The sequence below is a fragment of the Colossoma macropomum genome, unplaced genomic scaffold, assembly GCF_904425465.1.
Source record: "Colossoma macropomum unplaced genomic scaffold, Colossoma_macropomum, whole genome shotgun sequence".
Taxonomy (NCBI): Eukaryota; Metazoa; Chordata; class Actinopteri; order Characiformes; family Serrasalmidae; genus Colossoma; species Colossoma macropomum.
Window position 1 is genome coordinate 20,808,198 of NW_023494788.1, and position 26,766 is coordinate 20,834,963.

The following is a 26,766-nucleotide window of genomic DNA, read 5'->3' on the forward strand; positions in this document are numbered from 1 at the left end:
GTCAGAATGCACACTGTGTTGTAGCGCATCTCAGGGTGAAACAGGATACTAAGAACAGAAAATAAAAAAAAAAAAATTGGGCTGAATAGGACTGTCACGGGTCTGACTTGATCCCCAGGCCTTGTGTTTAACACAACGGGTGTAAAGTTCCTTTACACCCCTTGTGTTAAACACAAGGCCTGGGGGTCAAGTCAGACCCATGACACAGTACAACATCATTACATCTGGAGACACTAGCTAGTACATGTATAAAACAATTTGAATATAGCAAATATTTTATTATTTAGAAAACAATAAAAATCAAATAATTGGCTATTCTAATCATTTAAGAATTCATATTTAGAAAGAATGAACATCATGAACAGATAAAAGCCTTTTTGATGCATTATTTGGCCCTGGGAGGTTCCTACCTTCAAATATAGTAATAACAATAACAATGAATAAATATGTGCAAAAACATTTTTCTACATAGGCCTGTATGATGGTGATGAGATATTTCATGGAGGAAAACAACATTTATATCGTCAACTGCTTTATAAGTTCCATTTCTTGTGAATAATGCTTTATAACAGTGTTATAAATGGAACAAATGTCACTTTATTTAAGGCCCTTAGTGTCAATACAATCTAATTTGCTTCATTTTATGATAGCTGGCATAAGCTGTTAATAACTGTACAAGTGTCGTTTTATTAATACATTATTCATTGTTTATTCATATGTTATGCAGTCCCTATGTAGGTTTGCCTTCAAATAAAGCATTATCAAAAATTGTTACAGTCTGTGCCCAAGATAATACACTAAATTCCACTGAAGTGTTCATTTGAAAGATGATTTCATGTTTGCTTAGCGAAATCCAACAAACCTCTCTAAACCTCTTTGTTTGCTTCTGGCATTTAATCCACAAGGCTGCTCTTTGTCTTCAATAAGGCATGAGTGCTTCTACATAGATGAAGCCCATCCTTGTGCATCAGTGTTAAATCTCATTTAACAGACTAATGAATTCTGTATGAAGATTTTCTTCACATGGCTAACCTTCAGAGATACACCCAGAAGATCAGAAATTCACCCAGCTGTACTAGCCTGAGAGGCTCCGTATGGTACGGTCCATTATTCAGGAGCTCTGCAGGATGGAAGGTAAGGACAGGGAAACTGGTGAGCACGTTTAGTCAGCCTCCTCCTATATCTTTAACTAGGGGTGGGAATCTCTAGGCACCTCACGATTCGATTCGATTACGATTCAGAGGGCTGCGATGTGATTATAAAATGATTATCGATGCATCTTGATGCCTTTTTTTTTTTTCTATACATCATTTCTATTTTCTCACTGTGTGAGGCCTTGGTAGTTTTAAAGCAAAGTATTAGTAATGATCCATAATGAATTTACTTCCAATATCTTTTATTAATAAATCAAATGGAAATGATGTGGCAAGTGAACTGGAAGGCTCTCATTCACTGCCTTTGGAGCACATGAGACGCTGCTGCCACTCATCTGCGATAAAATGCGCAGTTACGGTGAAATAAGATCCAGTGGCAGTGGATGTCCATGCAGCGCGTTACAGCCGTGCTACCCGTTTTTAGTGACTTTATAACTTTGGTTTTGGTCTCGTTGTAGAGAAGGGGGTGGGGGGGGGTGGGGTCGCTGTGTCAGTAAAATATCCCTGAGACGGGACGTGTGCAGCATAACGCGAAAGCCCTGTTTCGCAATGACTGAGAATTGCCGTGCGGACTGCAGGTCACATAGTAACGATGCGTTATTCGCATTTATAAGCAGCGCAGTTGGTTTTCCTGGCCAGTTAAATCTGCAACGAGAGACTGACGAACAGTAAAAAGTCGCAAAGATGAAGTCGCTTCTCTTCCGAATTTTCTCTTTCCACCTTAAATGGTGCCGCATTTACATTTGGCACCTCAGTCAGAATTTAAGATGCAACGGGAAAATTAAAACACGAAGCTGGAGAATAAGAAGCAACTTCAGCCTCATAAGACAGCCAAGACATTTTACAAGAAACTGCTAGGACATATACTAGGACATTATGGTTATGGTTTGATTTTTGTTGAAAGGACAAAATGGCTCTTCTGAACATTTGGGTTGCAACTCCTGACCTAACCTGGCTTTAATGCAGAGGGAGCCGGTCAGATTTCTCGCTCATCCAGTAGTGTTTTTGTTGTGTGGCATCACAGACTGTCCAGGCGCTGCACTTACCCACTTCCAAGTTCCGCCATGTGCGTTCCATCAAAATTACGTTATAAATTAAATATTTGGAAAATCGATTTTTGACATTTGTGAATCGATTCAGAATTGTTCACGTCCGCATCGCGATGCATCTAAGAATCATTTTTTTTCCCACACCCCTATCTTTAACATTTGGCTATACTTTTAGTAGAGCAAGGCATGTACAGTCTCAAGCAGTCAAAGATCTTAATATAGAGACATAAAAGCAACATTTTCACTCTGAGGGAAAGATGGACATATCCAGTCATGATATTCTCCAGTTTAATTCAGCTAAACTTGATCACTTGATTCAATTCATTAGTGTTTGTTAAGTCATGAGCACATCTTCTTTATCAGCTTGCATTAGTGTAACACATAATCACTAATTATGTTTGTTTAGGGAAAAAATAACATCATGAAGGTAAATATTACTAGTAGTGATAGTGCTAGCTTGGAAGGAATACTAACTACCATGCATTTCATCCCTGGTTGTGATGTCAGCACTCATCAGCACTGGAACCTTTCACTTTAAACCAAAATAGTAACAGTATGTGCTTTAAAAATACAAATAAAAGCTGCCAAATCCTTATTTACTTTCATACCAACAAGGACAACCTGATGACCATAAATCTGAAAGTTGTAAAAAACATATCGTGGTATACCAAAGCTGTTTTATTTTGGCAAATCCTTCAAAAGAAGCCATGGTGTCAAAAAACATTTGATGGGCAGTTGATGACCACTGAATTTATATTGGACCAGCAAGGCAATGGGGGTGATTGTATCCCATCTTGAAATTCAATTGAAATGAGGGCCTGCTAGATCAATATTTATGTAATTAAGGCTTTACTTTTTTGTAATAATCAACAGAAATGTATTGTGATCATTAACCCCTTAACAATCCAGGCTTATTATATAGGTTTCTAAGGTTTATTATTCAGTTGCTACAGGGATGTCAACCAAATTAATAGAGCTATTATTAGGTTATAAAAGTGTGTAATAAAACTTTGAGGCATGGCTTATTAAGAGGTTAAGCTAATTAAGTAAATACTTTCCAAAATGTTGATTGCGATCTGTGATCTTCATATATTAACATCCAACCAATCTTTTTCTTCCTATATAGATATACAATTTTGGTGGTAAATGAGCTGTATAGTTGTATATGAGTGTTTTGGTAACACTTGAATCCTGCTCCATAACGTTGACATAACCATGTTATAAAAATGTCATGGCAAATATTGTTAAGTTTTCAAGACAGATTTTACTCAGTAATACAAGTGTCATGTAAAACAGGGCCAGTAAATGTCATGGCAAATGCCATAATGTTTGATGCCATGAGAGCTTCTGTCACATCATTTTTACTAAGTGTACTATAGGTAGTGATTATGACATCAAAAATTATGGCATCTATTATCATCAAAAATTATGGCATCTATCATGGCAGTTAACTGTAATGGTAAAATAACTGTCATATTACTGGACATATGCCATCAGTAATTGTCATGATAGATTATGGCATCTGCCATGACATGTTTAAGGCACGGTTATGTCAGTGTTGTGTAGCAGGGTGTTGCCTTTTTTCTTTCTTTTGTTGTTCTTTCATGTCGAATGGAATGTTTTGAATGTGGAACGAATGTTTCATATGATCTGTAGACTGAAATCATCCAAACACCACCATCCCCAACAGGAGAAGTAACAAATAGCACAATGTGTCTGTGTAATAAGCCCTAGCACCAGAAGTTTTTAAATGGGCTATTTATTTTACACGGGTGACCACAAAGTTTTGACATCAGCCTATAACAGCAGCAGTACAGTCATCCTACCAAATCCAAAGCTACAATACAATACAAGATGTAAGACCATGTATACATCAACAGCAATGCATGCTTCACATAAGATAACCTACACTGCAGTACTCTCCCCTAAACAGCATGTATCTGCTCATGACAGGCAGAATTTATACTCCAGTGAAGGCCACATGAAATATTATATATTATATTTTATATTTTATATTTTATTATAGAGCAAAGTCAGAACAACACCAGCAAATTTAAAAACCACTAACCCACCAAGCATCCTAGACTAATACATATTGCAACTGCAGGCATGAAAAACATTTATGGACCATTTATATCTCACCTTTGTTGACTTGATATTTGAAAGTAGACATTTGCTTTGAAATTGTATATTTAAGGCTATTTTAAAACAAATATTTTAAATAGGAAATACATAATTCACTGACAACAACAATACTCATGCAGCAACTTAAAAAAAAAATATGCAAACTTTTTATTTGTGGTGTTACATGTCACATGTCACATGTCCCAGGCACAACTATTGACCATATCTGGAACTTTAAATACAAAACATATACACAGAAACACTGCCTGTGAGACTGTCTGATGTAATGGTAGAAAGCAATGGTTGCTAAGCAGTGATTGGAGGACTAGGAAGATAAAGTGGGACTACATTGGGCTACTGTGGAGTCATTATCACAAATTAAACAAATGTGTATATCTTAAAATATTGTAATTTTCATGACCAATATGGTGCAGAACCTTCGCTTAATGTAAAGGTTCTGTACCAGTCAAAACAAAACAGTTAGGTAATTTCATTCCAAACTTTTGCACATCTCATTCACAAAAAGGGTTATTTAAACCCAGGGACCCCCACACAGTCAAGTGCTCCAACCTAACTTGCAACAAGATAAAGAGCATCTGGGGGTCCCTGAGGACTAGTTTGAAAACCACTGCTTTAACCCATCATAGAAAAGTTCTTTAGAGAACCAGAGGTGGCTCTTCTCCACTTCAAATAACTTTTTTTGATACCTTTATCAAAAGTGTACATTTCTGTGTATATTTCACTGCTCTACTCATAAAAATGCACCAGGAGTCCATAAGTAATTTAGTTTTTGAGACTGTGGCAATGCTGTGATTATCTTTTGCCAGCCGTTCAATTCTTTTCTTCCATTTCCACCTTCCAACAAGGGTCCCCCGAGAACGTGGTGCACCTTTGTTCACATGGCTCTCACTATGCTTTTTTAGACTCTTAATGGTGAGGAAGAAGTCCAGAAGGCCAAACCCAAAACAGCTTCACTCATTTTTCTCCCATTGTCGTTCCTCTAGTTGTTTTCCGTGACTCCATCTGTCCCGCTCATCTCTCCTCAGCGCTGAGCTATCAGAGCTGCCGAAATTGGCTGAGCCGAAGCCCGGGGCACTCACCTCTCCGCTTTCACAAAATCCAAGACGGAGTGTGCAGGGAAAAAGCTGACACACACACTTACCATGCTGTGTGTGTATATGCGGTTTTGAGTTCGCACTGCCCTCTGCAGTCACCCTTCAGATGTTGTGCTGAGAGTTGATCAGGTGCTTGGACCCCTCAGCTGCTCTGCATGTGAGCACCCATCAGCATCAGGCAGTGGAGCACTGAAGCTCAGGCGGAGTAAAGCTGGAATCCTCCTGCTCTCACCTCGCTACCAGCCTGCTTTTGTTTACCACACATCAAAGCTCCACTGCACTCGCACTCAGGAAGTCAGCCTGTCAAACTCAGCCGGGAACAAATGTAAAGTGTCTGCAGGCCCACAGTGACAACTGTCAAACCACAAAGCAGCCTTTCGAGAGTGAGCTAGAAACAAAGGCTAATCACAAACTTGTTGGTAGCATTAGGCTGTCTATAATTCTACATTACTTTAAGCTCCAAAAGCTTTATCTGGGTACCAGATTAACAATAGTCATTTCTACATTGTATGTGTTTTTTTTTCCCCTTAAAAATCATAATTCAGTCATAATTCATTTTATATTGACAATCTTCTAACTGCTTTTAACCCTTGGAATTAAAAGCCTATTTTATTGTTGTACCTTTAACACGATACATACTACATAGACAAAATTACAGCGACACGCCTCTTAATCATTGAATTCAGGTCTTTCATTCAGTCCCATTGCCACAGGTTTATAAAATCAAGCACCTAGCCATGCAGTCTGCCTTTACAAACATTTGTGAAAGAATGGGTCATTCTAAAGAGCTCACTGAATTTAAGTGTGGTAATAGTATACCAGTGTTGCAAGTCAGTTTGTGAAATTTCCTCCCTCTTAAATATTCCATGATCAACTGTGAGTGGTATTATTGAAAAGTGGAAGCATTTAGGAACGACAGCAACTCAGCCAACAAGTGTTATGTAAAGTTACAGAGCGGGTTGCTGAGTACTGAGGAACATAGTGCATAAAGTTGCCAACATTCTGCTGACTGCAGAAGTATACACCTAACTGCAGAGTTCAAACCTCCTCTGGCATCAACATCAGCACAAAAACTGAGCACCGGGAGCTTCATGGCATGGGTGTCCATGGCCGAGCAGCTGCATACAAGCTTCACACAAGCAATTCCAAACATCGGATGAAGTGGTGTAAAGGACAATGCCACTGGACTCTGGTGCAGTGGAAACATTCTGTGGAGTGACAAATAACATTTCTCTATCTGGCAGTCTGATGGACAAATGGGTTAGGCAAATGCCAGGAGAACGTTACCTGCCTGACTGCATTGTACCAGCTGTTTGGTGGAGGAGGGATGATGCTATGGGGTTGTTTTTCAAGGGTTGGCCTATAGGCCCCTTAGTTCCAGTGAAGGGAAATCTTAATGCTTCAGCACCAAGACATTTTGGACAATTGTACGCTTCCAGCTTTGTGGGAACAGTTTGAGGAAGGCGTGTTTCTGTTCCAGTATGACTGAGCCCCAGTGCACAAAGCATAGACCACAAAGGCATGGCTGGGTAGGTCTGGTGTGGAAGAACTTGACTGGCCCTCACAGAGCCCTGACCTCAACCCCATCAAACAACTTTGGGATGAACTAGAACAGAGATTGTGAGCCCGGCCCCTCTCATCCAACATCAGTGTCTGACCTCACAAATGCTTCTGGATGAATGGACTAAAATTCCCACAGACACTCTTCAAAATCTTGTAGAAAGCTTCCCAGCAGAGTGGAAGCTGTTATATCTGCAAAGGGGGACCATGTCCATATTAATGGAGTTGAATGTGATGTTATAAAACCTCCTATAGGTATAATGTGTAGGTGTTCCAATACTTTTGTCCATACAGTGTATGTAAATGAGGGTGTGTCTATTGTGTTTTGGGATTGTGTGGCAGTCATTGCATGGATAGAGAGAAGAATGGATTTCATAAAATATGCGTGAAGTTCACAGGCAAATGTGACACAGTCAGTCTAGAAACTGTCTGGCTTAAACAAGGACAATGACCCAAAACATACCTTAAAATCTACCATGCACTACTTATGGAATGCTAGCTAAAGCTTATGGAATGGTCCTCATGGTTTCCTGACTTGACCCTCATTGAAAATCTTTGGAAATGCTGTTCATGGGGAATAGCCCAATAATATCATAGAACTAGTGAAAATGTCTAAAATATGAATATAAAGACTCCTAGCTGTCTACAAAAAGCTTTCTCAAGCTATAATGTCTGCTTAAAGGCAATGATACTAAGTTCTGTCGTGGGATCTCCCCTCTGCTGCAATGTGGGGGACAGCAAATGGACTCCCCAGCTTTGCACTGGTTTACTTCAGCTCCAGCTCCACTCTGGTGCTGCTCAGTCATTATTACACCCAACTCCAGCTTGTTCTGGACTCATTATCTCCTGTGTGTTTATAGACACCTTTGTTTGGTTTGCTCTTTGCATAGTCTTGTAGTATTCTGTGCAGGTCTAAGCCATTTTTTTCAGATTTCTGGTTCTGGTTGTTTGTAGTTCTATTGGTATTTTGACCCTTGTTTTCTGGTTTTCTGATCACGGATTTGCCTTGTGAGCACCTGTCTGCTTGTGTGTTGGCCTCTGCTCTGATGACTACAAGTGATAGAGTGCCCCTAATAGAGCCCTATGCACATGCATCCAGCCTCACCTCCCCATTTGTTACAAGTACTGGCTTAGTAGAGTGTCCAAACTAATGCACACATCATAAGTATTATTTTTTTTCTGTTTTTAAAGTTCATCAAATATAAACTAATTGTACATTAACATTTGCTGAAAATGTTTTTATAATACTTAGCTGCAGAGGCTGTGTTTACTTTTTTCACCTTAAAATTCAAGTCAAGTCTTTCTGATGCTGCTGCTGCCCAGACTCAAACTATTTAATTATTACCATTGCTTCACCTGTTTTTTTCCTGTTTCTGTATTTTAATGTTTTATACTAATGCAGTTTCCTATCCAGTGTCGACCAGAGGAGGGTGATTTCCCCTTTTGAATCTTGGTACTTCCCAAGGTTTCTTCCTCTTGCTCTTAGGGAGTTTTCCTTGCCACTGTCACCATTGACCTGGTCATGGGGGCTCGGACCTGGATTTTTCTGTAAAGCTGCTTTATGACAACACCTGTTGTAAAAAGTGCTATATAAATAAACTTTGACTTGACACTTTAAAATTAACCAAATTTGTCATTTGGCCAGGGGTGCCCAAAAGTTTGCATGCAAGTAAGCAACTATGGGACTGTACAGTATAATGAAAAGCTTTCCTCAGTCTGAGTCAAGTCAAGTCAGCTTTATTGTCAATACTACAATATGTACAGGACATACAGAGTATTGAAACTGTGTTACTCTCAGACCCCATGGTATAGCGATAACATTAAGTAGACAGTAAACGAGAAAAATGTGAAGACACTAAAAAAAACACTAAACACTATTCATATTTCTAATTGTAGAAAAATAGAATAATAAAAAAATAATAGAAATATAAGAAGATCCTGAAATTAAACTGAACGTGTAAGTATACATGTAGTAACACAATAAATGCATCAAACCACACCACATAACTGGAAACTGCAGTATAGTGCAGCACATTACACAATCAGACAAGACAAAGGGCTGTAATACACAAGAAATATGTAAATAGACCTGTTAGTTTATTAGCTTATCATGACAATACAATGGATAGAAGGTCATACAGAATAGTCTCGAATATACTATCTGCCTAACTGCTGTAATGTTCATAATCCTATTACATTGTGCAACAGAACTGTATGTCACAGTATGTCAAATCCAGCAGCAGTAATGTATCAGTACAGAGCCAGAGAACAGTTCCTGAGATTTTGAGGCAGGCATGCTCTCTTCAGTGAGAGTGTAATTTGGTTCTAAGAATAAGGCACCTGATACATTAATATCAATGTCAATTCAAAGTCGCTATTATTTGCGTTCATTTAATGGTCAGACAGAGCCATAAAGCACCTGTCAGATACGATTTAGAGGGAAAATATTCACTTCTACCTGTAATAGCATTGCTCATTTGATCTCTTCAGGACCTTTAATTGGATGTTGGTGAGGTTTTAAAAAAATCTTGCTAAAAGCTTATGCTAACATCCTCCTAGCAACCTTGACAAGTAAAACTTATGTTGACGGGAACTCAGTTTCTATGACAACCCTTCTTTTTTTCTTTTTTTTTTTCCCTGCATCTGTCCCCATTCAATTCCATGTCAGAGGTTTGTCATGGTTACAAATTATGCATCCTCTCATTTTGCAGGGTGAGGCTGGGGAGATGGAAGTGGGCTTCTGTAGGGTCCGCACGTCCGCACCATCACTCAGCTCTTAACATGGCTGTGAACAGAAGCTAGCCATGCACTAACTGTGTCACAAATCAAGACGAAGGACCTCCGCAGCCTGGGAGAGAGGAGAACTGTGTGTGTGTGTGTGTGTGTGTGTGTGTGTGTGATAGAGGGCACTTCATCCACAGCAAGTCTGGACTGGGCACTTGCCAGACGGGCATCATTAGGGAAATATTGCTCCTCCTGCCACTCAAGATGCTGCACACACAGCACAGACCCTCTCTCTCTCTTTCTCTCTCTCTCTCTCTCTCTCTCTCTCTCTCTCAAGCTTGGCCATGTGTAGAGGGAGCTGCTCAAACCAAGAGACAGCAGTTGGAGATGGCAAACACAGAGCATGTGAAGCCAGAACTGTGACTGGGACAAGAGCACAATATGTGGTGAAGTAATTATAGTTTATCATACCAGTGATAAGAGAATGATATAAGAGAAAATATAATAAGCTGTTCACTTGCAATCACTGAATTAAAAAATAAATAAATATGCATCGTTCAATAATAGGCTTATAATAGTGTGCTAAAGGGCCCCTTTCTTCCCTGAAAGTTCTGTTATGGTTCTGGGTTTTATTATTATGTTACGACTTTTTTACAACTACATAACAATTTTAACTAATTTTACCGATAATGGGCAAATGGAAATATATTAATCTGACATCACACCCATTAAGAATTGGAAACACATTCATGTTTACATGACCACTTTCCCACCTCTGTCTTTCCTATAGAATACAAGTTTGTTTTTTGCTGCTGTCCCTTTAAGACTGATCTATGTAAGCCTAACTTCTGATAGAATATAAATACATTATGTTGACAAAAGTATTGGGACATACCTCTTAATTACTGAGTTCAGGTAAATTAGTCACACCGATTGCTAACAGGTGTATAAAATTTTGACATCGTAACAATAGTAGAACCCCTTTGAGTGCTATATAGAACCCTTTTCAGAAAGGTGCTATATAGAACCATTTACAGCACATTCTTCATCAATCTGAAGAGCCCTCTCACCTTGCAAAGAACTCTCTAATCATGCAAAGCATTCTTTGGTGTTCATGGTTCTTTATAGAATCGTTTTCTTTGCTAAAGAACCCTTGAAGAACCAACCTTTTAAGAGTGTTGAGATTGTTAACTTGCTGTAGAATGAATTTCTTTCTTTCCGGTCTACCAAGTCTTGCAGGTGGTTGTTAGGGGGTCTATTTTCTCTATACATTTTAATCAGTAACTCCTGTTTTTTGTTTTTTTTTAATTGTTTTCCTTTGACTTTCTTCTTCCTTCTGCAAGTGGATTATCTCGTATCTAGTCTTCTCGTTTAGCCATTTTAGATGTGCATGAAAAAGTCATTTGCAGGGCAGCTAAGGTGTGTTTGGGTAGATGTGTGTGTTCCCTTTAACATGCCTTTTTAAAAGGCAACATGATGTCAGGGACTCCTCTGGAAACAGCTTTGTTTGGGAGGACACAGCTGTAACTGTTTTAAAATTGGAAGGATGGAGGAGTTAAAGTGCAGTTGGTGCACAAAAGTGTTGACAAACTAATGAAATGCACTCACATTATATGAAGCTTTATTTATTTATTTTAAACGGTAACTTGGTTTAACAGCAGTTTTAGGACACAATGCAAATTCAGGCTATTCATCAATATCATTTCACTGGATAAAACCCCTCACAATAGGATGTAATTGTTTCTTGTGGTAAGCTTAGAATCTCAGCAGTGTGTCAGCCTCCTTTGGAGGGCCAATTGTTTTAGAACACAATAACTTACAAGAAATCAAGAGACGAGATATTCAAGCCAAGAATTCTCAGCAATACAATAATACTATCTCCAGAGACATTACTGTGATTCCTAAATTCTTCTGTGGTGCAGATTTTGACTGGTTTCATTTAGACTGCATTTAGTTCCATAGAAACGGAAACCTATAGGCCTATTTATTTCTGAGCTGTAATATTCTTTACTTGCATCAGTAAGAAACGGTCCAGTAAAAGAAACAAACAACATGAAACCTTTGCACCTAACCCATAATATTTTCTTCCATGTTTTCCAGCTTGGTGCATTCGTGCAGGTGGTAGATGCTGCAGTTAAATGCTAAATGCTGCTACTCACACAGCCACTGAAATATACAGATGGCTTAGAAAAGCAATTCCAATGCAATGGAGCGCACAAGGATTTTTTATTTTTTCTCCACCCAGTAGCAGAAACAAAGTGACTAGCTTTTACACTCGAATAGTGCACAGGCTTCACGACCCTGGGGTCAAATGAGCTCTTGCAGGGTCTCTTTTCATCCTGTCCACTCGCCAGCTCTGACTAGTGAAAACAAATCACCTGCTACAGAACACAGAGCCAGACAAACTCTACTGCGTAGTACATGGAGTAGCTATGTAAGTGCTTGGTGAAGAGATTACACAATTAAGAAAAGATTGGTATAATTAAGCTCATTGTACTTGAAGGCAAATGAGAGTTCATGTTGAAAAGTGTTGCCTGCCATACAGAGGGAAACATGAAGGAGTACAGTTAGTTTAGGGCCGTGAAAAATGTTCTATTTTTGCGTATTTGTCATGCTAAATAATCTTAAATCCCCATACAAAATGTAATATACCCTCTTAAAAAATAGGTGCTTCAAGGGTTCTTTAGTAAAGAAAATGGTTTTATATAGAACACCCATGAACACTGAAAGAACCCTTTGCATGGGTTTTTGCATCATGAAAGGGCTCTTCAGATTGATTGAAAATGTGCATGAATTTGGTATAGATGGTTCTATATAGCATTTTTGAAAAGAGTTCCCTATAGCACCCAAAAGGGTTCTTCTGTTCTTCTGAGCTTGACACCATAACAATAGAAGAACCCTTTTGGGTGCTGCATAGAACCATTTTCAAAAACATTCTATATAGAACCATCTATAGCACATTCTCCATCAATCTGTAGAACCCTTTCATGATGCAAAGAATCCTTTCATCATGCAAAGGGTTCTTGGAGTGTTCATGGTTCTATATAAAACCATTTTCTTTACTAAAGAACACTTGAAGCACCAATGTTTTTAAGAGTGTAGTATATTTATTGAAGGAAGAAAGTTTTGCAACACTTGTTGCAACACCTTTTCCACAGCATCGTGACAGGGTTCAAGTCAGGACTTTGACTAGGCCACTCCCAAACCTTAATTTGGGAGCCATTCAAAGGTGAACTTGCTCTTGTGCTTGGGATCATTATCTTGCTCCATAATCCAAATGTGCTTCAGGTCGAGTGGTTTTTACTGTCATTCCTCAAAATGACTTGTATAAATAGAACAAAATATTGTTAACATTCTGTAAATGTATTTTCTGGTGTATTTAGTGCATATTCTGTACTCGTTTCATACTGTTGTGTATCTGCACTCTATTTAGACCATTGGAATGTGCTGCTGTTGTGTGTTGAAGCCTGAAGAATGGCATTTAGTTCCATGTATACAAGCTATATTGACTGATGACTGGACCTTCTCCTGCAGGATTTTTTAGAAGAGAGCTATCAACAATGGAAAGTTGCCCAAGTTGACCATCACACTACCTCCACCATGTTTGACTGTTGATATGATATTCTATTGTGGATTTCCTTGGTTAACTTTATAGTTTTAACAGAACTCCTGTCTTCCAAAAAGTTCCACTTTTTACTGTCCTTTTTGCTTTTATAATTTGCTTTCTAATGGTGGAATCATGAATGCTGACCTTATCTGAGGCAAGCCACATCTGCGGTTCCTTGGATGTTTATAAGCCTCTTTAGTGATTTCCTGGATGAGTCGTTGCTGTGCTCTTGAAAGATTTTTTTGGAGACCAACTTCTAGGAGGACTCACTACTGTTGCAAGTTGTCTCCATTTGGAGATAATGGCTATTGTTGTGGTTAACTGGAGTCCTAGATCCAAAGAAATGCTTTCTGACCTTTTCTAGACTGATATAAACACAATATGATTGGTAAATATGAATTTTTTCCTGCCTTCCAGTGCATAGTGATGTAATTAAAGCTGAGCAGGCATTTCAGGGATGGGGAATAGTCATTCCATTTTGATGAAAGACTTTTGTTTTAAATAATAATAGGCATAGTGTTTAATATGACCAGAGACATGAACCAACAAGCTAAAAAAAAGTTTTTAAAATGCCCATGTAAAAATTAATTATGGATGTTTTTGGTAGGTAAATTCACACAAATGAGTAGAAGAATGCAAAATACAGAATAAGAAATACCTTTTATTTAACTTTTTTAAATATTAAAATAACATTTGCAAGCCTACAAAGAGAAAGTTCTCCTCAAACTGGGCTTGAAGTTCCTCTCAAAGTTGCACTACTTTTAAATGGCACTTGCTTGTTTCACTAGTGCCTTACACAGCCAATGGGGACAGATGAGAAATTTATTCATTCTTCATTAACTTCTATAACAAGCATGTCTGCTGGCAAACAAAGACATGTGCCTCTGTGTGAATCAGAAACACACTAATTGGCACTCTTTCTGGCAACGGACTCATTTGTCAGGAGGAAGCGTCTCAATTCTTCAGAGCTTTTTTTTTTAATTAAAACACAAGGATGTTTCACATACAGATAAAGAAATAAAACGGAAGAAATTGTCTTTCATGAAGTGTTTCATGAACTGATTAAATGTTGATCATATTAGTCATTTTAGTAACACAGAGAAGATGTCTTCTGGTCTGTTAGTCTCTTTCTGTCTCTCAGCCTGGCTTTACACTGAAACTTTCATGCAACTTTAGTTGGTTGAAGTTTGTATGAAACTGCATTTTATTGCAGTAGCATAATGTAAGGCATCCTACAGTTGAGTTTGAAACTCCGTTGCAAGCCTTTCTACTCTGTGAAACAAGTTTCATGAAATAGATAACACATGATAATATCAAGCAATGATGGGCCTCGTTCACCAATATCTTCATAAGTTTTTTTGGTAACACTTTACTGTAGGGTACAGTTCATAAAGCTACATTACACCTACATAAGCTTTTCATGACAACTGACATAGACCTACATAAATGTTGATAAAAGCTTATTCCAGTAGGCGTCATTCGTTGTAAAGGAAAAATGTGCAAATTTTGATCAGTTAGCGAAAATGGCCTTTATGACAGATGATGCCCATTGGAATAAGCATTTATAAAAATTTATGTAGGTCTATGTCAGTTGTCATGACTTATGTAGGTGTAATGTAGCCTTATCAACTGTACCCTGCAATGAGGTGTTACCATTTTTTGTGTTCTTGAGAAAGATCCTAAGAAAAAGTCTATGTCAGATTCATGATGTTGTTCTTAAACCACAGGATTGTTCACACCTTTGTGCTCTTGAGTGTGTGTAGATTCTAACCTAAGAACAAATCCCACATATGAAAACATTGGTCAATATCAGAATCTTAAAAACTGCGTAAGTGGGTTTTAGGAAGAAATTTCTTCATAAGAACAGACGATGAATGAGGCCCATTGTTTTAAGTAACTGACACCAAGAAAATCATCTCTGTGGGACAAAAAAACTGTGTATCTCTAAAATGGTACTTTCCAAAAAAAGAGAAAACCTTTCCTAACTTCGAATGAAAGTTAACATTTAAAGATTTTTTTCCTAGTAGTGTTCAAAAAATGTCAAAAAATAAAAACATTTTGTTCCAACAGCGACAAATTTAACAGAAAATGGTTTATGAGGTGGTTAAATAGGAGATTCTCCTGACTAACTTCAAGCAATGTAGGTCATTTGTCAATTTGTCAGTTTCTAAATCACGACAATAAATAAATGGGAGTTTTCTGACACTTACATTTCTGTAAGCAGTGCTTCTAGGACAGAATGAGCAAAGTCAAGTACCTCCATAACAGCTACTGAAAAATAGGTTTTCATAGAATTTAACATACGCAGAATAGAGCACAAGTCAAATATATAGTAAAGATCTATATACAGACAGACAAAAGATGAAAGACGACAATGACCTTGAAAAATTATACAAAGATGATATGGGAGCTTCATTTTTGTGTTTTGTGCTTCATAATGCTCCACATATTTTCAGTGAGAAGCAGGTCTGGACTGCAGGCAGGCCAGTCTAGCAACTACAGTCTCTGATTACTCAGCCATGCTGCTGTAAAGAATGCAGAATGTAATAGAACAGAACCAGCCAGATGCTCTGGGTAAAAACAAGAAATGAGGATTTACTTGAAAAGGGCTTGACAATACTCATAGTGAAAAGACAGGTGGTGGTCAAATCCAAAAAGGCCAAAATTACAGAAAAAACAAACATAACAAACAATATCAGGCAACCTGACCCAAATGGGCAAAGTCAAAAAGTCAAAAAACATGATCAGGGCAATATAACAAAGAGAAATGCTCAGTACCGCTACAGAGGGAAGCAATACCTCGCAAAGACCCTATGCTAAAGCCTGGGCTTATATACTAAAGTAAATCTAGTCATTTTGCATACATCACAGGTGCCACAGGTTAGTATTCGGGTGAACTGCTATGTTGTTTGGTGAATATTGCAAGTTCATGGGTGATGTGATCTTCCAGAGAGTTCTGGGAAATAGAGTCCTTACAAATGTCAGAGCCAGGAGGATGTGTGACATAGAATGTGGCTTGCAGTTGTCATGTTGAAATAAGCAAAGAAGTCCCTGAAAAAGACGTCATCTAGAAGGCAGCATATGTTCCTCCAAGATGTGTGTGTATCATTCAGTGTTAATGGTGCCTTCAAGTATGTGAAAGTTTTCTATAGGCAATTAACCCCTTAAAATCACAGGTTTATGACACACTAAGGCTTATTATTCGGTAACGGCAGGGACTACAATGCAAACTATCTTAACTGTACTATATTCCTAAGTTATAGAAGTATATAGCAAAACGTGGGCACTCTATATCATGACAGACACTGGCTTTTGAAATTCATGATAGTAACAATCTGGCTGGTCCTTTTCTTCTTTGGCCCAGAAAATGCAACATTCATCATTTACATAATCAACCTGAATGCTTGTTATACCACAAAACATGTTTCCTCTGTGTATCAGTCCATATAGTACAGTCTTAACTCACATTTGTGGATACAGCAACAAAAGTATTTCCAAAATATTCCAAAGTATTCCCAAGTGGATGTGGTGATATCCATCTCAGAAACATCCTTTTTTTTAATCGTTTTTAATGCAGTGCTGTCTGAAAGTTTGAAGATCATAGGTATGAATCTTGATGATTTTTTTTGCACCATAAAGGGTAAAATACCTAAAATCCTGGCAAACACTTGTTGAGCAACATGGTTTTTAATGGTTGTTGGATTTTCCGCTGATGCCTTTTTGGGCCAAGTGGTGGACATTGACCCATCTTTGCTCAAAAAGGATCCAGGCCAAAAAAGATCAAAGCTTTTTCTGCATGTTCCTTTTATCCTTAACTATGAATGCTTCACTTGTTTAAGATGTTTTTTGAACATTTCACAAAATTCCTAGCCACTGTCCCAACATCTTGCTGGCATCAATTCCAGAATGAGCACATATTTACAGAAAAAAAATCAGTTTTCAAATTTCAATCAGTTTTTGTTTGAAAGCAGGTAAATTCACAAATCACCACTTGCTGTTTTTCTTTGCATTACACATAGTTTTTTGGAACTGAGGTCTGTACATACATATCCATCCACTTACAAACTCTCATATTATAGTGTAAAATCCCACAGAGGCCCTACAGAGTTAAATCTACACCTACAGGAATCCCTTTCCATTTAACTCTGTAGGACTTGATTCAATAATGGTGATTACACCTCAGAGAGACTGTATAATCTTCTTCACCTGCCACTATATGATCTTGTGTGAATGACAAGCGCAGCCTACAAGAGCAGCCATAGTAAACACAGAACATCACACTGAAGTGCTTTTATATTCCTGCTGCTCTCACAGGCACCACTTTGCATTCTCTGGCCTTGAACTGCCACTGAACTGACCAAGCTCATCACCCTTCCCCGGAGCAGTTCGTTCACACACACACACACACACACACACAAAGAGGCCTAGTCTGGAATGCTAATTTGACTCAGGACAATGACTGTCCTCTGGAGGAACATGCATCATCATCAAAGGGGGTCACGCTGGACCTGATGGCCGAGGCTCAATTTAACCTCCTCGCTCGTCCTACCACACTCTCTCTAATCTCTTCCCTCTTTACTTCATAATGGCTACTGCTGCTTTATATAGACAAAATGATGCAGGGCAGGGGAGTAATCTGGCTACAATTTAGAACAACTCAAAGCATCGTCAAATGTCAATAAAGTGTCGGTCATTACGTACACTTTACAAAATTGTGTCTGGGTTTAATGCTTTTCTTTATACTTTACATGGTCCTGGGTTAACATATTACAATATAAATAATCCACAGTAACTGCGTAAAAGTTACACTTAATAAGTGAACAGTTTCTGTGTAGTTGTTATGTAGGCAAGGATGCAGGAAGGATTTTTTAAGTGGGGGAGCTGAAATTTTAAGTAGTGTGACATGACCGATGCCATCATTCAATATGATTTGTCATTTTTTATTTGATTGTTTTGTTTATTTTATTTTATTTTTTGTTTTGCTAATTTACGTGAAACTGAGTATTTCATACAGTGCTACATTGAGGCGAGAGAGGACGATATATACATATAACTAACACCTCAAATCACTGATGCACATTAGCACTCTGCTCTCAGACTTTATGCAGATCTGAGCTGAGCGCTGGTAGATATGTGGCACAGTCAGACAGTAGATGTCTGATATGTGGCACAGTCAGACAGTAGATGTGGCAAAGTGACCGACTGATAGATGAACACTGAAACAATTACATTTAAGGCATTTGGCAGACACTTTTATCCAGAGTAACCAACAATTTGATCATTTTACACAAGCAGGCGAAAGTAGTGTTAGGAGTCTTGCCCAAGGATTCTTATTGGTATAGTGTTGGGTACTTGCCCAGGTGGGGGATTAAAGTCCAATCTACAGCGTAAAACGAAGAGGTATTACCCACTACACTATACCAACCACAGAGAAACACATAGAACATAAAAATACTGGTTGATAAAAGCTTCATTATTTACTTTTTTAAACAATATTAGGCTGCCTTTGGGTTCAGAACTGGCCTCTGTACAGACTTTCCTTCTTTGAAGCTCAGAGTGTATATGAGGACACGACCCCAGCTGTTTTTGTCTCACTGTGATGAAAATACACATTCACTTGAACAGTGCAGGACTACTGCAGATTTTTAAAATATAAAAATACAAACTCCACTCTAAAACAAGCACACATGGCTCTATAGGTGGGTAGGTGCTGCAACCCCCTCAACACCCCCACTTCCTACATCCATGTATGTAGTTACATTGAACTTACAAATTCATAATGCAGACATTGCTTTAGGAGTAGAATAATACAACAATGTGTTTCGATTAATTTTATTTAAAAAGTTACTTTTAAAAATATATGCTGTTCCTGTGTAAACAGTCACATTACAGAAGGGTTAAAAGCCAGAACTTTGGTTTGGTCACCATGTTACAACACAAGCATACAACTACAGCTCACTAAATCTTGAGAAGGTTTGCATTTTCTGTGCAGATGCAATGCAAGTACTCTCATAATGTAGCTAATTAAACACCTGTTACAATCAGAAAAGTCTTGTTGGAAAGACAACAGTTCAACATATTATAAATGTGTAATTAATTACATAGACGAAAATGTGCTTTTACAACCAACTACTACTATCTACTACTATTAAGATACTCTTGCGCAATTACACAAGTAAAAACTGAAGTTGACAGATGTGTATTTCTAAAAGCTGTTCATAACAATGAACGATGCTAAAATCTGATTGGCTGAACCATGTTCGAAGCCATTGTAAAATCCAGGATATACACACACCTATGACGCCTCACAATAATTGAATTGTGTATTACTATGGCACAAAAAAAAAACAATCCTTGTGCCGTTAATGGAATAGTCTTTTAATCTTTCACTCTCATGTTGCTCGCATGGACCATGTTCTTAACTAGAACCAGACTGGTCAGCTAGCTAACAGGCTAAAAGAGCCAACAGCCTAAACACCTCCATCATTAATATCACAGGCTCGAATTAAGGTACATAATGTTTCATTAACTGTAAAACGGCAGTATAAAAGTCTAAAAATGTCACTTGAATGTCTTACATACTTCAAATGTCAATGTTTCAGTCAGAAGTCACGTCAAACCCAGGCTGAATCCCAAACTGCTCCGTACTCCCTAAATAGTGTGCTAGCTATGAAAGTTTAGATATTCTGGCCTCTACTGCCAAATTATTATTATTATTATTGAGTATGGATGTGGCTAATAAGTCCCAATTGGCTCTTTCTTAGCTATATTTTGCACTGTGGGGCTGCAGGAACCAGTATTTAAATTCCTACATAGTGCACTATGTAGGGACCAAGGATGAGAAGAGGGCACCGCTGGATTGGTGCTAAGTAAGATTCACAGTGGTAATTTGCGGCTGTGCATTACTGCGATTTTATCACAGGGAAGGGTGTTCTTAGGCATTACGCAAAGCAGAGACCTTTCCCATAAAAATCACCGTAATGCACAGCCTCTGTTGGCTTGCTGCTTTATTATAAAAGCTTTAATGTGTCACCAGTAGTTACATTGTTGTTGCAGGTATTGTTAATGTGTTGTTAATGTGTAACTACATAGTCTGCCTTTTTCAACAATGAACTCTTGACAGATGGGCTGCTGCTAATGGCAGGCAAAGAATAAAACAATAGCAATTGACACTTCATAACAGTGCATTTAATCTTGACACATGGACTGCAGGACATATTTCTAATAGACTGAAAGTGGCTTTAGATCCTGATTGGTTACATTCAAACTGTTGCATAATAAAACCAATAAATCATAAAGAGTCAGAGATCAAATGAAGTTTATTTCTATTGTGATTAACATCACAGAGACAAAGAAGAAAGTGAAATGCTCACAGTATCTACTAACCAAAGAGGCTCCACTGATCAAGAAGTAGATTTGGTTCTCTGCTCTAAACTTATCCTCTGTTGGTAATAAGTGAATGTGTACGATAGCAGAGGGAGTACTATTCTTATTATAATAAGCACTGCTTTAGGAGCTAGACGCTTTTGTGAGACTGAGGAAAATGTAGAGGCACATTACTGGGCCATATCCATTTACGTCTGATAGAACACATGTAAGACTTTAGTGGTTGTTGTTATTTCCGATACCTGTTTAATGACCTCATAACACTCTCAAGCAGAGGTTCATGAAAGGCTAGGCTGTAAAAGTTTATCTGAGAGTTCCTGAAGTCTTACTCTAAGCCGCATTTCTGCAGTTTTTTTTGGACTGGAAGCACAGAGAGGCAATGAATAAACCATGACTAGGTTAAATATGCATGATTTAAGGTCTCAAAATGAGACTAAATTCTCTTCCTCCGTGATGGCTTGCATTTGCATCTAGGTGCTCCTCAGGGACTTCTGTTCAACTTGACAAAATGATGAAAAACTCTTCACGAAGCAGCTCCTCTCTCACAGGGACGACATGTAACTGCGCCAGAATGAGATGCAGTGACTACAATACTTTCCAGAAATGACATTTGCCAGATTAATTGAATCAGAGCTCAATGAATTAAAGAACAGTCTTACAAATTAGAATTTGTAATTCACTTAACTGCTCAGGCGTGTGAATCTGGTTTTCCGGGCCTAGCATGACGCTCTTCAAACTCAGTTTGTCTAATTTCCAAAGAAAGTCTCCGACACTCTTGTCATGGTGAATTACTGGGACACAATCCTACAGAAAAGAGCTAGTAAAAAATATCATTAGATATTTGGCTTAATAGAGTTTATGTGTTTTATATTTCTCATGAATTCAATGCTAAAAACAAAGTAAAAAAATAAGCATATGTATATTTGAAGGCTACTTATATATGGATTTCATAACAATTATGAGCCAAAAATAATGTATACAGAAAGCAATACTTGACTAATTATGAACAGCTTATGTCAGTATTCACAAGACAGCTTAAGATGTTTTACTATGCAAATGACATTGCAGTAATATAAGGTCCTTTTAACTAAAGAGACAAACATTTGTTTAATTTATAACACTGTTACGAAGTGTCATTTCCAAGAAATTAAACTATGACAGAGTTACTATGTAGAACTTGACACACTGTATTGATTTGTGAGTGAAAAAATTCATACGCAAATTTCAATATAATTTGGTTCGAGAGCATCTTTCACAGAACTGATACAAGTATGTGATGTCCTTAACTTGGCCTCTTCCAACGTCTATGTTCTTAGTTAAATAAAAGGTCATTGACTTAATATAACATGTTATGTCATTTAGCAAATACATAAAGATACATAAAGAAGCAAATTCATAAACACTCAAGCATTGCTTTCTAAAAGCACTAAATTCCAGAAGTATGGGGACACCCATCCTAATTACCGAGCTCAGGTGTTCCAGCCACACCTGTCACTAACAGGTATATAAAATCAAGCACATAGCCATGCAATCTCCATAGACAAACACTGGCAGTAGAACGGGTTGTACTGAAGAGCAAAGTGACTTGAATGTGGCACTGTAGGACACCATCTTTGTCAGAAGTTAATTTGAGAAATTTCTGCCCTGCTAGATCTGCCCCAGTCAGCTGTAAGTGCTATGGAAGCATCTATGAGCAGCAACAGCTCAGCTATGAAGTGCTAGATCATGCAAACTCACAGAGCAGGACCTCCCAGTGCTGAAGTATGTAGGGCATAAAAAGTACTATCCTCTGTTGCCTCACTCACTATAGAGTTCCAAATTGCATCTGGAAGTAGCAAGAACTGTCATGAGTTTAATGAAATGGATTTCCGTGGTCGAGCAGCTGCACACAGGTCTAAGATCACTATGCGCAAAGCCAAGTGTCGGCTGGTGTGGCGTAAAGCAAGCACTGGACTTTAGAGCAGTGGAAACGTTCTCTGGAGTGATGAATCATGCTTCACTATCTGGTAGTCTGATGGGCCAATCTGGATTTTGCAGATGCCAGAAGAACGCTACCTACTGGAACACATAGTGCCAACAGTAAAGTTTGGTGGAGGAGGGATGATGGTCTGGGGCTGTTTTCCAGAGTTTGGGCTTCTTAGTTCCAGTAAAGGTTAATGTGAAGCTACTGCATACAGAGACATTTTAGACAATGATATTCTTCCAACTTTAGTTTAGAGAAGGTCCTTTCCAGGTTGACCATGACTGTGCCCCGTGAAGAAAGTGTGGTCTATGAAGACATGGTTTGACAAGTTTGGAACTCCAGTGGTCTGCACAGAGCCCTGACCTCAACAACTGATCAACTTCGGGACAAACTGGGCACAAATTCCAACAGACACACTCCAAAATCTTGTAGAAAGCCATCCTAGAAGAGTAGAGGCTGTAATAGCCAAAAATAGGGGGGCATCTTTATATTAATGCCCATGATTTTTGAATGGTATGTCCAACAAGGTCATATAGGTGTTAATGTCAGGTGTCCACATAACTTTGGCCATACAGTGTTAGTCAATATTTGTTCATATGTTGTGAAGTCCCTATGTAGATAGCCTTTAAATAAAGTTTTTGCAAGGCAGTATTTTGCAGCCAAGTCAGATTCAGTTGCCTTATACTGGCACACTGCTGAACATTCAGTGCATACTGGCCAATTGAGTGGTCATTATTTCTCTTGAATAGCTACTGATAGGATCAGTATTTCTAAACCAAATTGCTCTTTATCACATCTGTCACAGTAGTTTCCCAATTTAGCACTACATGTCTTTAGATAAAGCACGTTCAAACTGCTTATCAGTGCTTGTTTGCAACATATCTGTATCCTTTTATTGGAAAACTTGAGCAGCATTGAAAGTCCTTATCAGTTCTCTTTAACACAATATCCAGTTTGAGATAATGTTCTTGTTTATCTCTAACATGACATTATTCCTGCAAAAGGGACGTGGATGGATGTATGATGTAAATAGTGTTGCTAAGGCAAGGCAAGTTTGTTTATATACAACATTGTAATGTAACATCCTTTACATAGTCAGTAGAACTGAGAGATAATAAAATTAGCACAATCATTTAATACAAGACTAAAAAAACAAGTCAATCGTAAGTAGTGTGAATACTGTGAATATTAAAAGTGATGGTTGAATGATGTTCTTCAGTATGTATAATGCACTTCATTGAGGCTTGCAATACTGATTCTTTATTGCACGTAACATAAATGGATCCCCATTGAAATTCATACAACCGTATTAATAATGCACCAAGAGTTTGTAGACACCTGCTCATCCAACATTTCTTCAGAAACCAATGGTATTAATAGCGAGTTTGTCCTCCTTTTGCTGCAGCAACAGCCTCTACTCTTCTGGGAACATTGCTGTGAGGGTTTGAATGCATTCAGCCATAACCGCATTAGTAAAGTCAAGTGCTGATGTTGGATCACAAACGTCGCTCCAACTCATCCCAAAGGTATTTAATGGAGGTCTTTCAATCTAGCAGTTCCACTGCTAGACAGCCCAGTGCTGGGGGGCTTAATACCCTTTGAGCCGATGCTTGGCATTGGACTTGGTGACCTTCATCTGTTCATCTGTTCATCTGTTCATGCATGGGTTATTGCATGCATTATTTATTAGATTAGCCATTATACATTTCTAAAGAGTGGAGGGTTCACCAATAGGCCAAAGCAATTGGTGATGTTTAGTCAAAGTGTAGCTGGACACGTGTAACAGCACTGAGCTACATTATCTTTCTGCCATCTGTATGGGAGTAGTAGTGGCATGACGTGCTATCACCCAATGGGGCCTGAAAAATGACAAAAAAGTCATTTTAATAATGCAAAATATGCAAAAATTAAAGCCATTTGTGAGTCAGCCATTCGAACATACCTGTCATCTATTTGCTAATGGTAATTAGCTTACGAGTTAGATTACTGACTACTACTTAATGATTAATGTCAGGAGTTTACAAGCTGAACTTCACCCTGTGGTAGCTGGTTGTCATCATAAAAAACTGGTAAATGTAGCTTATTTAATCAAACTTATAAAGACCCATCTCTGACTGTCTATATCACAAGAGCGTTTGAGTAGACTTCCGTCATGTACATTAACCTCTCGGTCGGCAGGCCTGGAGTTTCATTACACACTTCTATAACCTAAGAATGGCCCCATTCATTTGCATTAATGTCCCTGTAGCTACTGAATAATAAGACTTTGTATGAAACAAACCTGGAATGTTAAGAGGTTAATAACATAATAAATAACATTTCACTGCTATATAACATTGACCTAACCGTGCCATGAACATGCCATGACAGATGTTATACGCTGTCATGGGTTGTATTGACAGATTATGTCCAGTAATAAAACAGTGCCATGTCACCTTTCACCAAACCATTTTTCATCAATAACTAAAGTAAAGTCAAGTTTTGCTCAGGGCCACAGGAAGGTTACGACTGGCACTACAGGAGGTTGTCACCTATAAGCACTTTGACTCAGTAACATTTTTGCTGATGCTATGCTCCCATTGTAAATCATCGTAGTGTGGTGAAGCAGTGTCACATATATCTAGAGTGAATATATACTTGTGTCAAATCCCCTGTTCCATTTCAAAAACATTATTCAGCAGTGGCGAACCATAACTGTCACAACTAGGCCTTTAGTTCAGGCCGTGAATGTCAAAACTTGGCAAAACACCGCTGTGATATTGCTAATGTCTCCTATGGGAGTTTAGTAGTAAGTTAGCATATGCTACCAGCCAGCAGTAACTCATAGCTTGTAAAAGACATCATATCTTTTATTTGAAGCTTGTAACAGATATATTAACTAATCTTTTACCTTGTAGCAGTTTCACAGTGTCAGAGCCTAGACATAGAGCTGCTGCTGTTCTCACTGACTGACAGTGGTGGACAGTAACTAAGTAAATGTAATTCGTTACTGTACTTAACTAGTTTTACTTTACTGAAGTATTTCCATTTTGGGCGACTTTTTAATTTCACTCCACTACATTTCAAAGTCAAATATCTCACTTTTTACTCCACTACATTATGCGAAATCTGTCGTTCCCTTTTGGCTCATGTGTGTATAAAAACGTAACATCAAAATGAAAGAAGCGTAAAGCAAGAACACCAATCAGGGCACAGGGCGCACTTTATTTTGAGCTTGTTTTGACCTGTTGGTCATACCGACCCAGTGCAAGCATACGGTTCAATGTCAGTGCAGCAGCGTAAAATTTTGGGAGTGTCTATTCAACATAAATGATGAACTAACCTAACTTTGTGTAAATAGACCACAATATAGAAATATGTACACATATGCAGTTGTGACTGGGGTGTTTCTTTTTTCTGAATTTATACAAACACTATTTCATTTTACTGTAAATTTGTTTTTTGCTAGTTTATGTTTATGAACAGAGACCTACAGATGCAATATAGTAAAGTAAAACTCAGTTGTGAACCTGAGTTTATAGCAAGTCTTTATTAAACTTGAACTTGTAACTAAGTTGCAAATAAATCTTAAACTGAAACTTTGCTTGTTTGCAAAAGGTTATTTCAGAGCTACTCAGTTCTACCTAATGGAAATTGTTTGCCTTCAGTGTTTTGTGCTTTTGATAATTTTAATAGACATCAGCGTCACTAATTACACTGCGACCCAGAAGGATAAGCGGTTTAGATGATGGATGGATGGATGGATGGATCAGCGTCACTAATTAATGACATTCTATTAAAAGATTGTTTGACCAAGAGTGACACTGGAGTATTTTCACCTAAAATGAGTTAATAAAGCAAGAGTCTTGCTACAAAAATGATAATAGGACATTAGAGCCATAATTAATCTTTTAGTACTTTTAGTTTCAATACTTAGGTACATTTGAAGGCAAATACTTTTGTACTTTTACTCAAGTGGAGGTCTAAAGGGAGGACTTTTACTAGAGTAATATTTTACCTTGGGTTTCTCTACTTTAACTCAAGTACATGATTTGTGTACTTCCTCCACCACTGTTAACTGAAACATATTGGTTCATGCTATCAC